Source organism: Saccoglossus kowalevskii, chromosome 13 (genome assembly GCF_978046115.1).
Source record: "Saccoglossus kowalevskii chromosome 13, keSacKowa6.1, whole genome shotgun sequence".
In the NCBI taxonomy this organism is placed as follows: domain Eukaryota; kingdom Metazoa; phylum Hemichordata; class Enteropneusta; family Harrimaniidae; genus Saccoglossus; species Saccoglossus kowalevskii.
In genome coordinates, this window is record NC_140653.1 from 6,440,223 (window position 1) to 6,458,545 (window position 18,323).

An 18,323-nucleotide genomic window follows, 5' to 3' on the forward strand; every position below is an offset into this window, starting at 1 on the left:
GTATTTGCCAGTATTGGGATTGTATTATGGGTAGTATTTGGCAGAATTGGCATTGTATTATGGGTAGTATTTGGCAGTATTGGCATTGTATTATGGGTAGTATTTGGCAGTATTAGCATTGTATTATGGGTAGTATTTGGCAGAATTGTCATTGTATTATGGGTAGTATTTGGCAGTATTGGGATTGTATTATGGGTAGTATTTGGCAGTATTGGGATTGTATTATGGGTAGTATTTGGCAGTATTGTCATTTTATTATGGGTAGTATTTGGCAGTATTGGGATTGTATTATGGGTAGTATTTGGCAGTATTGGGATTGTATTATGGGTAGTATTTGGCAGTATTAGCATTGTATTATGGGTAGTATTTGGCAGTATTGTCATTTTATTACGGGTAGTATTTGGCGGTATTGTCATTTTATTATGGGTAGTGTTTGGCGGTATTGGGATTGTATTATGGGTAGTATTTGGCAGCATTGGCATTGTATTATGGGTAGTATTTGGCAGCATTGGCATTGTATTATGGGTAGTATTTGGCAGTATTGGCATTGTATTATGGGTAGTATTTGGCAGTATTAGCATTGTATTATGGGTAGTATTTGGCAGTATTGTCATTTTATTACGGGTAGTATTTGGCGGTATTGTCATTTTATTATGGGTAGTGTTTGGCGTTATTGGGATTGTATTATGGGTAGTATTTGGCAGTATTGGGATTGTATTATGGGTAGTATTTGGCAGTATTAGCATTGTATTATGGGTAGTATTTGGCAGTATTGTCATTTTATTATGGGTAGTATTTGGCAGTATTGGGATTGTATTATGGGTAGTATTTGGCAGTATTGGGATTGTATTATGGGTAGTATTTGGCAGTATTAGCATTGTATTATGGGTAGTATTTGGCAGTATTGTCATTTTATTATGGGCAGTATTTGGCAGTATTGGGATTGTATTATGGGTAGTATTTGGCAGTATTGGGATTGTATTATGGGTAGTATTTGGCAGTATTAGCATTGTATTATGGGTAGTATTTGGCAGTATTGTCATTTTATTATGGGTAGTATTTGGCAGTATTGGGATTGTATTATGGGTAGTATTTGGCAGTATTGGGATTGTATTATGGGTAGTATTTGGCAGCATTGGCATTGTATTATGGGTAGTATTTGGCAGCATTGGCATTGTATTATGGGTAGTATTTGGCAGTATTGGGATTGTATTATGGGTAGTATTTGGCAGAATTGGCATTGTATTATGGGTAGTATTTGGCAGAATTGGTATTGTATTATGGGTAGTATTTGGCAGTATTGACATTGTATTATGGGTAGTATTTGGCAGTATTGGCATTGTATTATGGGTAGTATTTGGCAGCATTGGCATTGTATTGTGGGTAGTATTTGGCAGCATTGGCATTGTATTATGGGTAGTATTTGCCAGTATTGGGATTGTATTATGGGTAGTATTTGGCAGAATTGGCATTGTATTATGGGTAGTATTTGGCAGTATTGGCATTGTATTATGGGTAGTATTTGGCAGTATTAGCATTGTATTATGGGTAGTATTTGGCAGAATTGTCATTGTATTATGGGTAGTATTTGGCAGTATTGGGATTGTATTATGGGTAGTATTTGGCAGTATTGGGATTGTATTATGGGTAGTATTTGGCAGTATTGTCATTTTATTATGGGTAGTATTTGGCAGTATTGGGATTGTATTATGGGTAGTATTTGGCAGTATTGGGATTGTATTATGGGTAGTATTTGGCAGTATTAGCATTGTATTATGGGTAGTATTTGGCAGTATTGTCATTTTATTATGGGTAGTATTTGGCAGTATTGGGATTGTATTATGGGTAGTATTTGGCAGTATTGGGATTGTATTATGGGTAGTATTTGGCAGTATTAGCATTGTATTATGGGTAGTATTTGGCAGTATTGTCATTTTATTATGGGCAGTATTTGGCAGTATTGGGATTGTATTATGGGTAGTATTTGGCAGTATTGGGATTGTATTATGGGTAGTATTTGGCAGTATTAGCATTGTATTATGGGTAGTATTTGGCAGTATTGTCATTTTATTATGGGTAGTATTTGGCAGTATTGGGATTGTATTATGGGTAGTATTTGGCAGTATTGGGATTGTATTATGGGTAGTATTTGGCAGCATTGGCATTGTATTATGGGTAGTATTTGGCAGCATTGGCATTGTATTATGGGTAGTATTTGGCACTATTGGGATTGTATTATGGGTAGTATTTGGAAGAATTGGCATTGTATTATGGGTAGTATTTGGCAGAATTGGTATTGTATTATGGGTAGTATTTGGCAGTATTGACATTGTATTATGGGTAGTATTTGGCAGTATTGGCATTGTATTATGGGTAGTATTTGGCAGCATTGGCATTGTATTGTGGGTAGTATTTGGCAGCATTGGCATTGTATTATGGGTAGTATTTGCCAGTATTGGGATTGTATTATGGGTAGTATTTGGCAGAATTGGCATTGTATTATGGGTAGTATTTGGCAGAATTGGCATTGTATTATGGGTAGTATTTGGCAGTATTGACATTGTATTATGGGTAGTATTTGGCAGTATTGACACTGTATTATGGGTAGTATTTGGCAGTATTGTCATTTTATTACGGGTAGTATTTGGCGGTATTGTCATTTTATTATGGGTAGTGTTTGGCGGTATTGGGATTGTATTATGGGTAGTATTTGGCAGCATTGGCATTGTATTATGGGTAGTATTTGGCAGCATTGGCATTGTATTATGCGTAGTATTTGGCAGTATTGGCATTGTATTATGGGTAGTATTTGGCAGTATTAGCATTGTATTATGGGTAGTATTTGGCAGTATTGTCATTTTATTATGGGTAGTATTTGGCGGTATTGTCATTTTATTATGGGTAGTGTTTGGCGGTATTGGGATTGTATTATGGGTAGTATTTGGCAGCATTGGCATTGTATTATGGGTAGTATTTGGCAGTATTGGCATTGTATTATGGGTAGTATTTGGCAGTATTAGCATTGTATTATGGGTAGTATTTGGCAGTATTGTCATTTTATTACGGGTAGTATTTGGCGGTATTGTCATTTTATTATGGGTAGTGTTTGGCGGTATTGGGATTGTATTATGGGTAGTATTTGGCAGTATTGTCATTTTATTATGGGTAGTATTTGGTAGTATTGGGATTGTATTATGGGTAGTATTTGGCAGTATTGGGATTGTATTATGGGTAGTATTTGGCAGCATTGGCATTGTATTATGGGTAGTATTTGGCAGTATTGGCATTGTATTATGGGTAGTATTTGGCAGTATTAGCATTGTGTTATGGGTAGTATTTGGCAGAATTGTCATTTTATTATGGGTAGTATTTGGCAGTATTGGGATTGTATTATGGGTAGTATTTGGCAGTATTGGGATTGTATTATGGGTAGTATTTGGCAGTATTGTCATTTTAATATGGGTAGTATTTGGCAGTATTGGGATTGTATTATGGGTAGTATTTGGCAGTATTGGGATTGTATTATGGGTAGTATTTGGCAGTATTAGCATTGTATTATGGGTAGTATTTGGCAGTATTGTCATTTTATTATGGGTAGTATTTGGCAGTATTGGATTGTATTATGGGTAGTATTTGGCAGTATTGGGATTGTATTATGGGTAGTATTTGGCAGTATTAGCATTGTATTATGGGTAGTATTTGGCAGTATTGTCATTTTATTATGGGTAGTATTTGGCAGTATTGGGATTGTATTATGGGTAGTATTTGGCAGTATTAGCATTGTATTATGGGTAGTGTTTGGCGGTATTGGGATTGTATTATGGGTAGTATTTGGCAGTATTGTCATTTTATTACGGGTAGTATTTGGCGGTATTGTCATTTTATTATGGGTAGTGTTTGGCGGCATTGGGATTGTATTATGGGTAGTATTTGGCAGTATTGTCATTTTATTATGGGTAGTATTTGGCAGTATTGGGATTGTATTATGGGTAGTATTTGGCAGTATTGGGATTGTATTATGGGTAGTATTTGGCAGCATTGGCATTGTATTATGGGTAGTATTTGGCAGTATTGGCATTGTATTATGGGTAGTATTTGGCAGTATTAGCATTGTATTATGGGTAGTATTTGGCACAATTGTCATTGTATTATGGGTAGTATTTGGCAGTATTGGGATTGTATTATGGGTAGTATTTGGCAGTATTGGGATTGTATTATGGGTAGTATTTGGCAGTATTGTCATTTTATTATGGGTAGTATTTGGCAGTATTGGGATTGTATTATGGGTAGTATTTGGCAGTATTGGGATTGTATTATGGGTAGTATTTGGCAGCATTGGCATTGTATTATGGGTAGTATTTGGCAGTATTGGCATTGTATTATGGGTAGTATTTGGCAGTATTAGCATTGTATTATGGGTAGTATTTGGCAGAATTGTCATTTTATTATGGGTAGTATTTGGCAGTATTGGGATTGTATTATGGGTAGTATTTGGCAGTATTGGGATTGTATTATGGGTAGTATTTGGCAGTATTGTCATTTTATTATGGGTAGTATTTGGCAGTATTGGGATTGTATTATGGGTAGTATTTGGCAGTATTGGGATTGTATTATGGGTAGTATTTGGCAGTATTAGCATTGTATTATGGGTAGTATTTGGCAGTATTGTCATTTTATTATGGGTAGTATTTGGCAGTATTGGGATTGTATTATGGGTAGTATTTGGCAGTATTGGGATTGTATTATGGGTAGTATTTGGCAGTATTAGCATTGTATTATGGGTAGTATTTGGCAGTATTGTCATTTTATTACGGGTAGTATTTGGCGGTATTGTCATTTTATTATGGGTAGTGTTTGGCGGTATTGGGATTGTATTATGGGTAGTATTTGGCAGTATTGTCATTTTATTATGGGTAGTATTTGGTAGTATTGGGATTGTATTATGGGTAGTATTTGGCAGTATTGGGATTGTATTATGGGTAGTATTTGGCAGCATTGGCATTGTATTATGGGTAGTATTTGGCAGTATTGGCATTGTATTATGGGTAGTATTTGGCAGTATTAGCATTGTGTTATGGGTAGTATTTGGCAGAATTGTCATTTTATTATGGGTAGTATTTGGCAGTATTGGGATTGTATTATGGGTAGTATTTGGCAGTATTGGGATTGTATTATGGGTAGTATTTGGCAGTATTGTCATTTTAATATGGGTAGTATTTGGCAGTATTGGGATTGTATTATGGGTAGTATTTGGCAGTATTGGGATTGTATTATGGGTAGTATTTGGCAGTATTAGCATTGTATTATGGGTAGTATTTGGCAGTATTGTCATTTTATTATGGGTAGTATTTGGCAGTATTGGATTGTATTATGGGTAGTATTTGGCAGTATTGGGATTGTATTATGGGTAGTATTTGGCAGTATTAGCATTGTATTATGGGTAGTATTTGGCAGTATTGTCATTTTATTATGGGTAGTATTTGGCAGTATTGGGATTGTATTATGGGTAGTATTTGGCAGTATTGGGATTGTATTATGGGTAGTATTTGGCAGCATTGGCATTGTATTATGGGTAGTATTTGGCAGTATTGGCATTGTATTATGGGTAGTATTTGGCAGTATTAGCATTGTATTATGGGTAGTATTTGGCAGAATTGTCATTTTATTATGGGTAGTATTTGGCAGTATTGGGATTGTATTATGGGTAGTATTTGGCAGTATTGGGATTGTATTATGGGTAGTATTTGGCAGTATTGTCATTTTATTATGGGTAGTATTTGGCAGTATTGGGATTGTATTATGGGTAGTATTTGGCAGTATTGGGATTGTATTATGGGTAGTATTTGGCAGTATTAGCATTGTATTATGGGTAGTATTTGGCAGTATTGTCATTTTATTATGGGTAGTATTTGGCAGTATTGGGATTGTATTATGGGTAGTATTTGGCAGTATTGGGATTGTATTATGGGTAGTATTTGGCAGTATTAGCATTGTATTATGGGTAGTATTTGGCAGTATTGTCATTTTATTACGGGTAGTATTTGGCGGTATTGTCATTTTATTATGGGTAGTGTTTGGCGGTATTGGGATTGTATTATGGGTAGTATTTGGCAGTATTGTCATTTTATTATGGGTAGTATTTGGTAGTATTGGGATTGTATTATGGGTAGTATTTGGCAGTATTGGGATTGTATTATGGGTAGTATTTGGCAGCATTGGCATTGTATTATGGGTAGTATTTGGCAGTATTGGCATTGTATTATGGGTAGTATTTGGCAGTATTAGCATTGTGTTATGGGTAGTATTTGGCAGAATTGTCATTTTATTATGGGTAGTATTTGGCAGTATTGGGATTGTATTATGGGTAGTATTTGGCAGTATTGGGATTGTATTATGGGTAGTATTTGGCAGTATTGTCATTTTAATATGGGTAGTATTTGGCAGTATTGGGATTGTATTATGGGTAGTATTTGGCAGTATTGGGATTGTATTATGGGTAGTATTTGGCAGTATTAGCATTGTATTATGGGTAGTATTTGGCAGTATTGTCATTTTATTATGGGTAGTATTTGGCAGTATTGGATTGTATTATGGGTAGTATTTGGCAGTATTGGGATTGTATTATGGGTAGTATTTGGCAGTATTAGCATTGTATTATGGGTAGTATTTGGCAGTATTGTCATTTTATTATGGGTAGTATTTGGCAGTATTGGGATTGTATTATGGGTAGTATTTGGCAGTATTAGCATTGTATTATGGGTAGTGTTTGGCGGTATTGGGATTGTATTATGGGTAGTATTTGGCAGTATTGTCATTTTATTACGGGTAGTATTTGGCGGTATTGTCATTTTATTATGGGTAGTGTTTGGCGGCATTGGGATTGTATTATGGGTAGTATTTGGCAGTATTGTCATTTTATTATGGGTAGTATTTGGCAGTATTGGGATTGTATTATGGGTAGTATTTGGCAGTATTGGGATTGTATTATGGGTAGTATTTGGCAGCATTGGCATTGTATTATGGGTAGTATTTGGCAGTATTGGCATTGTATTATGGGTAGTATTTGGCAGTATTAGCATTGTATTATGGGTAGTATTTGGCACAATTGTCATTGTATTATGGGTAGTATTTGGCAGTATTGGGATTGTATTATGGGTAGTATTTGGCAGTATTGGGATTGTATTATGGGTAGTATTTGGCAGTATTGTCATTTTATTATGGGTAGTATTTGGCAGTATTGGGATTGTATTATGGGTAGTATTTGGCAGTATTGGGATTGTATTATGGGTAGTATTTGGCAGCATTGGCATTGTATTATGGGTAGTATTTGGCAGTATTGGCATTGTATTATGGGTAGTATTTGGCAGTATTAGCATTGTATTATGGGTAGTATTTGGCAGAATTGTCATTTTATTATGGGTAGTATTTGGCAGTATTGGGATTGTATTATGGGTAGTATTTGGCAGTATTGGGATTGTATTATGGGTAGTATTTGGCAGTATTGTCATTTTATTATGGGTAGTATTTGGCAGTATTGGGATTGTATTATGGGTAGTATTTGGCAGTATTGGGATTGTATTATGGGTAGTATTTGGCAGTATTAGCATTGTATTATGGGTAGTATTTGGCAGTATTGTCATTTTATTATGGGTAGTATTTGGCAGTATTGGGATTGTATTATGGGTAGTATTTGGCAGTATTGGGATTGTATTATGGGTAGTATTTGGCAGTATTAGCATTGTATTATGGGTAGTATTTGGCAGTATTGTCATTTTATTATGGGTAGTATTTGGCAGTATTGGGATTGTATTATGGGTAGTATTTGGCAGTATTGGGATTGTATTATGGGTAGTATTTGGCAGCATTGGCATTGTATTATGGGTAGTATTTGGCAGTATTGGCATTGTATTATGGGTAGTATTTGGCAGCATTGGCATTGTATTATGGGTAGTATTTGGCAGCATTGGCATTGTATTATGGGTAGTATTTGGCAGTATTGGGATTGTATTATGGGTAGTATTTGGCAGAATTGGCATTGTATTATGGGTAGTATTTGGCAGAATTGGCATTGTATTATGGGTAGTATTTGGCAGTATTGACATTGTATTATGGGTAGTATTTGGCAGTATTGACATTGTATTATGGGTAGTATTTGGCAGTATTGTCATTTTATTACGGGTAGTATTTGGCGGTATTGTCATTTTATTATGGGTAGTGTTTGGCGGTATTGGGATTGTATTATGGGTAGTATTTGGCAGCATTGGCATTGTATTATGGGTAGTATTTGGCAGCATTGGCATTGTATTATGGGTAGTATTTGGCAGTATTGGCATTGTATTATGGGTAGTATTTGGCAGTATTAGCATTGTATTATGGGTAGTATTTGGCAGTATTGTCATTTTATTACGGGTAGTATTTGGCGGTATTGTCATTTTATTATGGGTAGTGTTTGGCGTTATTGGGATTGTATTATGGGTAGTATTTGGCAGCATTGGCATTGTATTATGGGTAGTATTTGGCAGCATTGGCATTGTATTATGGGTAGTATTTGGCAGTATTGGCATTGTATTATGGGTAGTATTTGGCAGTATTAGCATTGTATTATGGGTAGTATTTGGCAGTATTGTCATTTTATTACGGGTAGTATTTGGCGGTATTGTCATTTTATTATGGGTAGTGTTTGGCGGTATTGGGATTGTATTATAGGTAGTATTTGGCAGTATTGTCATTTTATTATGGGTAGTATTTGGCAGTATTGGGATTGTATTATGGGTAGTATTTGGCAGTATTGGGATTGTATTATGGGTAGTATTTGGCAGCATTGGCATTGTATTATGGGTAGTATTTGGCAGTATTGGCATTGTATTATGGGTAGTATTTGGCAGTATTAGCATTGTATTATGGGTAGTATTTGGCAGAATTGTCATTGTATTATGGGTAGTATTTGGCAGTATTGGGATTGTATTATGGGTAGTATTTGGCAGTATTGGGATTGTATTATGGGTAGTATTTGGCAGTATTGTCATTTTATTATGGGTAGTATTTGGCAGTATTGGGATTGTATTACGGGTAGTATTTGGCAGTATTGGGATTGTATTATGGGTAGTATTTGGCAGTATTAGCATTGTATTATGGGTAGTATTTGGCAGTATTGTCATTTTATTATGGGTAGTATTTGGCAGTATTGGGATTGTATTATGGGTAGTATTTGGCAGTATTGGGATTGTATTATGGGTAGTATTTGGCAGTATTAGCATTGTATTATGGGTAGTATTTGGCAGTATTGTCATTTTATTATGGGCAGTATTTGGCAGTATTGGGATTGTATTATGGGTAGTATTTGGCAGTATTGGGATTGTATTATGGGTAGTATTTGACAGTATTAGCATTGTATTATGGGTAGTATTTGGCAGTATTGTCATTTTATTATGGGTAGTATTTGGCAGTATTGGGATTGTATTATGGGTAGTATTTGGCAGTATTGGGATTGTATTATGGGTAGTATTTGGCAGCATTGGCATTGTATTATGGGTAGTATTTGGCAGCATTGGCATTGTATTATGGGTAGTATTTGGCAGTATTGGGATTGTATTATGGGTAGTATTTGGCAGAATTGGCATTGTATTATGGGTAGTATTTGGCAGAATTGGTATTGTATTATGGGTAGTATTTGGCAGTATTGACATTGTATTATGGGTAGTATTTGGCAGTATTGGCATTGTATTATGGGTAGTATTTGGCAGCATTGGCATTGTATTATGGGTAGTATTTGGCAGCATTGGCATTGTATTATGGGTAGTATTTGCCAGTATTGGGATTGTATTATGGGTAGTATTTGGCAGAATTGGCATTGTATTATGGGTAGTATTTGGCAGAATTGGCATTGTATTATGGGTAGTATTTGGCAGTATTGACATTGTATTATGGGTAGTATTTGGCAGTATTGACATTGTATTATGGGTAGTATTTGGCAGTATTGTCATTTTATTACGGGTAGTATTTGGCGGTATTGTCATTTTATTATGGGTAGTGTTTGGCGGTATTGGGATTGTATTATGGGTAGTATTTGGCAGCATTGGCATTGTATTATGGGTAGTATTTGGCAGCATTGGCATTGTATTATGGGTAGTATTTGGCAGTATTGGCATTGTATTATGGGTAGTATTTGGCAGTATTAGCATTGTATTATGGGTAGTATTTGGCAGTATTGTCATTTTATTACGGGTAGTATTTGGCGGTATTGTCATTTTATTATGGGTAGTGTTTGGCGGTATTGGGATTGTATTATGGGTAGTATTTGGCAGTATTGTCATTTTATTATGGGTAGTATTTGGTAGTATTGGGATTGTATTATGGGTAGTATTTGGCAGTATTGGGATTGTATTATGGGTAGTATTTGGCAGCATTGGCATTGTATTATGGGTAGTATTTGGCAGTATTGGCATTGTATTATGGGTAGTATTTGGCAGTATTAGCATTGTGTTATGGGTAGTATTTGGCAGAATTGTCATTTTATTATGGGTAGTATTTGGCAGTATTGGGATTGTATTATGGGTAGTATTTGGCAGTATTGGGATTGTATTATGGGTAGTATTTGGCAGTATTGTCATTTTAATATGGGTAGTATTTGGCAGTATTGGGATTGTATTATGGGTAGTATTTGGCAGTATTGGGATTGTATTATGGGTAGTATTTGGCAGTATTAGCATTGTATTATGGGTAGTATTTGGCAGTATTGTCATTTTATTATGGGTTGTATTTGGCAGTATTGGGATTGTATTATGGGTAGTATTTGGCAGTATTGGGATTGTATTATGAGTAGTATTTGGCAGAATTGGCATTGTATTATGGGTAGTATTTGGCAGTATTGACATTGTATTATGGGTAGTATTTGGCAGAATTGGCATTGTATTATGGGTAGTATTTGTCAGTATTGACATTGTATTATGGATAGTATTTGGCAGAATTGGCATTGTATTATGGGTAGTATTTGGCAGTATTAGCATTGTATTATGGGTAGTATTTGGCAGAATTGGGATTGTATTATGGGTAGTATTTGGCAGTATTGACATTGTATTATGGGTAGTATTTGGCAGAATTGGCATTGTACTATGGGTAGTATTTGGCGGTATTAGCATTGTATTATGGGTAGTATTTGGCAGTATTGGGATTGTATTATGGGTAGTATTTGGCAGTATTGACATTGTATTATGGGTAGTATTTGGCAGTATTGTCATGTATTATGGAGAGTATTTGGCAGTATTGGCATTGTATTATGGGTAGTATTTGGCAGTATTTCCATTGTATTATGGGTAGTATTTGGCAGTATTGACATTGTATTATGGGTAGTATTTGGCAGTATTGACATTGTATTATGGGTAGTATTTGGCAGTATTGGCATTGTATTATGGGTAGTATTTGGCAGCATTGGCATTGTATTATGGGTAGTATTTGGCAGCATTGGCATTGTATTATGGGTAGTATTTGGCAGTATTGGCATTGTATTATGGGTAGTATTTGGCAGCATTGGCATTGTATTATGGGTAGTATTTGGCAGCATTGGCATTGTATTATGGGTAGTATTTGGCAGTATTGGGATTGTATTATGGGTAGTATTTGGCAGAATTGGCATTGTATTATGGGTAGTATTTGGCAGAATTGGCATTGTATTATGGGTAGTATTTGGCAGTATTGGGATTGTATTATGGGTAGTATTTGGCAGCATTGGCATTGTATTATGGGTAGTATTTGGCAGCATTGGCATTGTATTATGGGTAGTATTTGGCAGTATTGGCATTGTATTATGGGTAGTATTTGGCAGTATTAGCATTGTATTATGGGTAGTATTTGGCAGTATTGTCATTTTATTACGGGTAGTATTTGGCGGTATTGTCATTTTATTATGGGTAGTGTTTGGCGGTATTGGGATTGTATTATGGGTAGTATTTGGCAGCATTGGCATTGTATTATGGGTAGTATTTGGCAGCATTGGCATTGTATTATGGGTAGTATTTGGCAGTATTGGCATTGTATTATGGGTAGTATTTGGCAGTATTAGCATTGTATTATGGGTAGTATTTGGCAGTATTGTCATTTTATTACGGGTAGTATTTGGCGGTATTGTCATTTTATTATGGGTAGTGTTTGGCGGTATTGGGATTGTATTATGGGTAGTATTTGGCAGTATTGTCATTTTATTATGGGTAGTATTTGGCAGTATTGGGATTGTATTATGGGTAGTATTTGGCAGTATTGGGATTGTATTATGGGTAGTATTTGGCAGCATTGGCATTGTATTATGGGTAGTATTTGGCAGTATTGGCATTGTATTATGGGTAGTATTTGGCAGTATTAGCATTGTATTATGGGTAGTATTTGGCAGAATTGTCATTTTATTATGGGTAGTATTTGGCAGTATTGGGATTGTATTATGGGTAGTATTTGGCAGTATTGGGATTGTATTATGGGTAGTATTTGGCAGTATTGTCATTTTATTATGGGTAGTATTTGGCAGTATTGGGATTGTATTATGGGTAGTATTTGGCAGTATTGGGATTGTATTATGGGTAGTATTTGGCAGTATTAGCATTGTATTATGGGTAGTATTTGGCAGTATTGTCATTTTATTATGGGTAGTATTTGGCAGTATTGGGATTGTATTATGGGTAGTATTTGGCAGTATTGGGATTGTATTATGGGTAGTATTTGGCAGTATTAGCATTGTATTATGGGTAGTATTTGGCAGTATTGTCATTTTATTATGGGTAGTATTTTGCAGTATTGGGATTGTATTATGGGTAGTATTTGGCAGTATTGGGATTGTATTATGGGTAGTATTTGGCAGCATTGGCATTGTATTATGGGTAGTATTTGGCAGCATTGGCATTGTATTATGGGTAGTATTTGGCAGTATTGGGATTGTATTATGGATAGTATTTGGCAGAATTGGCATTGTATTATGGGTAGTATTTGGCAGAATTGGTATTGTATTATGGGTAGTATTTGGCAGTATTGACATTGTATTATGGGTAGTATTTGGCAGTATTGGCATTGTATTATGGGTAGTATTTGGCAGCATTGGCATTGTATTATGGGTAGTATTTGGCAGCATTGGCATTGTATTATGGGTAGTATTTGGCAGTATTGGGATTGTATTATGGGTAGTATTTGGCAGAATTGGCATTGTATTATGGGTAGTATTTGGCAGAATTGGCATTGTATTATGGGTAGTATTTGGCAGTATTGACATTGTATTATGGGTAGTATTTGGCAGTATTGACATTGTATTATGGGTAGTATTTGGCAGTATTGTCATTTTATTACGGGTAGTATTTGGCGGTATTGTCATTTTATTATGGGTAGTGTTTGGCGGTATTGGGATTGTATTATGGGTAGTATTTGGCAGCATTGGCATTGTATTATGGGTAGTATTTGGCAGCATTGGCATTGTATTATGGGTAGTATTTGGCAGTATTGGCATTGTATTATGGGTAGTATTTGGCAGTATTAGCATTGTATTAGGGGTAGTATTTGGCAGTATTGTCATTTTATTACGGGTAGTATTTGGCGGTATTGTCATTTTATTATGGGTACTGTTTGGCGGTATTGGGATTGTATTATGGGTAGTATTTGGCAGCATTGGCATTGTATTATGGGTAGTATTTGGCAGCATTGGCATTGTATTATGGGTAGTATTTGGCAGTATTGGCATTGTATTATGGGTAGTATTTGGCAGTATTAGCATTGTATTATGGGTAGTATTTGGCAGTATTGTCATTTTATTACGGGTAGTATTTGGCGGTATTGTCATTTTATTATGGGTAGTGTTTGGCGGTATTGGGATTGTATTATGGGTAGTATTTGGCAGTATTGTCATTTTATTATGGGTAGTATTTGGTAGTATTGGGATTGTATTATGGGTAGTATTTGGCAGTATTGGGATTGTATTATGGGTAGTATTTGGCAGCATTGGCATTGTATTATGGGTAGTATTTGACAGTATTGGCATTGTATTATGGGTAGTATTTGGCAGTATTAGCATTGTATTATGGGTAGTATTTGGCAGAATTGTCATTTTATTATGGGTAGTATTTGGCAGTATTGGGATTGTATTATGGGTAGTATTTGGCAGTATTGGGATTGTATTATGGGTAGTATTTGGCAGTATTGTCATTTTATTATGGGTAGTATTTGGCAGTATTGGGATTGTATTATGGGTAGTATTTGGCAGTATTGGGATTGTATTATGGGTAGTATTTGGCAGTATTAGCATTGTATTATGGGTAGTATTTGGCAGTATTGTCATTTTATTATGGGTAGTATTTGGCAGTATTGGGATTGTATTATGGGTAGTATTTGGCAGTATTCTGATTGTATTATGGGTAGTATTTGGCAGCATTGGAATTGTATTAATGGTAGTATTTGGCAGTATTGGCATTGTATTATGGGTAGTATTTGGCAGCATTGGCATTGTATTATGGGTAGTATTTGGCAGTATTGGGATTGTATTATGGGTAGTATTTGGCAGAATTGGCATTGTATTATGGGTAGTATTTGGCAGAATTGGCATTGTATTATGGGTAGTATTTGGCTGTATTGACATTGTATTATGGGTAGTATTTGGCAGTATTGACATTGTATTATGGGTAGTATTTGGCAGTATTGTCATTTTATTACGGGTAGTATTTGGCGGTATTGTCATTTTATTATGGGTAGTGTTTGGCGGTATTGGGATTGTATTATGGGTAGTATTTGGCAGCATTGGCATTGTATTATGGGTAGTATTTGGCAGCATTGGCATTGTATTATGGGTAGTATTTGGCAGTATTGGCATTGTATTATGGGTAGTATTTGGCAGTATTAGCATTGTATTATGGGTAGTATTTGGCAGTATTGTCATTTTATTACGGGTAGTATTTGGCGGTATTGTCATTTTATTATGGGTAGTGTTTGGCGGTATTGTCATGTATTTATGGAGAGTATTTGGCAGTATTGGCATTGTATTATGGGTAGTATTTGGCAGTATTTCCATTGTATTATGGGTAGTATTTGGCAGTATTGACATTGTATTATGGGTAGTATTTGGCAGTATTGACATTGTATTATGGGTAGTATTTGGCAGTATTGGCATTGTATTATGGGTAGTATTTGGCAGCATTGGCATTGTATTATGGGTAGTATTTGGCAGCATTGGCATTGTATTATGGGTAGTATTTGGCAGTATTGGCATTGTATTATGGGTAGTATTTGGCAGCATTGGCATTGTATTATGGGTAGTATTTGGCAGCATTGGCATTGTATTATGGGTAGTATTTGGCAGTATTGGGATTGTATTATGGGTAGTATTTGGCAGAATTGGCATTGTATTATGGGTAGTATTTGGCAGAATTGGCATTGTATTATGGGTAGTATTTGGCAGTATTGGGATTGTATTATGGGTAGTATTTGGCAGCATTGGCATTGTATTATGGGTAGTATTTGGCAGCATTGGCATTGTATTATGGGTAGTATTTGGCAGTATTGGCATTGTATTATGGGTAGTATTTGGCAGTATTAGCATTGTATTATGGGTAGTATTTGGCAGTATTGTCATTTTATTACGGGTAGTATTTGGCGGTATTGTCATTTTATTATGGGTAGTGTTTGGCGGTATTGGGATTGTATTATGGGTAGTATTTGGCAGCATTGGCATTGTATTATGGGTAGTATTTGGCAGCATTGGCATTGTATTATGGGTAGTATTTGGCAGTATTGGCATTGTATTATTTCTAGTATTTGGCAGTATTAGCATTGTATTATGGGTAGTATTTGGCAGTATTGTCATTTTATTACGGGTAGTATTTGGCGGTATTGTCATTTTATTATGGGTAGTGTTTGGCGGTATTGGGATTGTATTATGGGTAGTATTTGGCAGTATTGTCATTTTATTATGGGTAGTATTTGGCAGTATTGGGATTGTATTATGGGTAGTATTTGGCAGTATTGGGATTGTATTATGGGTAGTATTTGGCAGCATTGGCATTGTATTATGGGTAGTATTTGGCAGTATTGGCATTGTATTATGGGTAGTATTTGGCAGTATTAGCATTGTATTATGGGTAGTATTTGGCAGAATTGTCATTTTATTATGGGTAGTATTTGGCAGTATTGGGATTGTATTATGGGTAGTATTTGGCAGTATTGGGATTGTATTATGGGTAGTATTTGGCAGTATTGTCATTTTATTATGGGTAGTATTTGGCAGTATTGGGATTGTATTATGGGTAGTATTTGGCAGTATTGGGATTGTATTATGGGTAGTATTTGGCAGTATTAGCATTGTATTATGGGTAGTATTTGGCAGTATTGTCATTTTATTATGGGTAGTATTTGGCAGTATTGGGATTGTATTATGGGTAGTATTTGGCAGTATTGGGATTGTATTATGGGTAGTATTTGGCAGTATTAGCATTGTATTATGGGTAGTATTTGGCAGTATTGTCATTTTATTATGGGTAGTATTTTGCAGTATTGGGATTGTATTATGGGTAGTATTTGGCAGTATTGGGATTGTATTATGGGTAGTATTTGGCAGCATTGGCATTGTATTATGGGTAGTATTTGGCAGCATTGGCATTGTATTATGGGTAGTATTTGGCAGTATTGGGATTGTATTATGGATAGTATTTGGCAGAATTGGCATTGTATTATGGGTAGTATTTGGCAGAATTGGTATTGTATTATGGGTAGTATTTGGCAGTATTGACATTGTATTATGGGTAGTATTTGGCAGTATTGGCATTGTATTATGGGTAGTATTTGGCAGCATTGGCATTGTATTATGGGTAGTATTTGGCAGCATTGGCATTGTATTATGGGTAGTATTTGGCAGTATTGGGATTGTATTATGGGTAGTATTTGGCAGAATTGGCATTGTATTATGGGTAGTATTTGGCAGAATTGGCATTGTATTATGGGTAGTATTTGGCAGTATTGACATTGTATTATGGGTAGTATTTGGCAGTATTGACATTGTATTATGGGTAGTATTTGGCAGTATTGTCATTTTATTACGGGTAGTATTTGGCGGTATTGTCATTTTATTATGGGTAGTGTTTGGCGGTATTGGGATTGTATTATGGGTAGTATTTGGCAGCATTGGCATTGTATTATGGGTAGTATTTGGCAGCATTGGCATTGTATTATGGGTAGTATTTGGCAGTATTGGCATTGTATTATGGGTAGTATTTGGCAGTATTAGCATTGTATTATGGGTAGTATTTGGCAGTATTGTCATTTTATTACGGGTAGTATTTGGCGGTATTGTCATTTTATTATGGGTACTGTTTGGCGGTATTGGGATTGTATTATGGGTAGTATTTGGCAGCATTGGCATTGTATTATGGGTAGTATTTGGCAGCATTGGCATTGTATTATGGGTAGTATTTGGCAGTATTGGCATTGTATTATGGGTAGTATTTGGCAGTATTAGCATTGTATTATGGGTAGTATTTGGCAGTATTGTCATTTTATTACGGGTAGTATTTGGCGGTATTGTCATTTTATTATGGGTAGTGTTTGGCGGTATTGGGATTGTATTATGGGTAGTATTTGGCAGTATTGTCATTTTATTATGGGTAGTATTTGGTAGTATTGGGATTGTATTATGGGTAGTATTTGGCAGTATTGGGATTGTATTATGGGTAGTATTTGGCAGCATTGGCATTGTATTATGGGTAGTATTTGGCAGTATTGGCATTGTATTATGGGTAGTATTTGGCAGTATTAGCATTGTATTATGGGTAGTATTTGGCAGAATTGTCATTTTATTATGGGTAGTATTTGGCAGTATTGGGATTGTATTATGGGTAGTATTTGGCAGTATTGGGATTGTATTATGGGTAGTATTTGGCAGTATTGTCATTTTATTATGGGTAGTATTTGGCAGTATTGGGATTGTATTATGGGTAGTATTTGGCAGTATTGGGATTGTATTATGGGTAGTATTTGGCAGTATTAGCATTGTATTATGGGTAGTATTTGGCAGTATTGTCATTTTATTATGGGTAGTATTTGGCAGTATTGGGATTGTATTATGGGTAGTATTTGGCAGTATTCTGATTGTATTATGGGTAGTATTTGGCAGCATTGGAATTGTATTAATGGTAGTATTTGGCAGTATTGGCATTGTATTATGGGTAGTATTTGGCAGCATTGGCATTGTATTATGGGTAGTATTTGGCAGTATTGGGATTGTATTATGGGTAGTATTTGGCAGAATTGGCATTGTATTATGGGTAGTATTTGGCAGAATTGGCATTGTATTATGGGTAGTATTTGGCTGT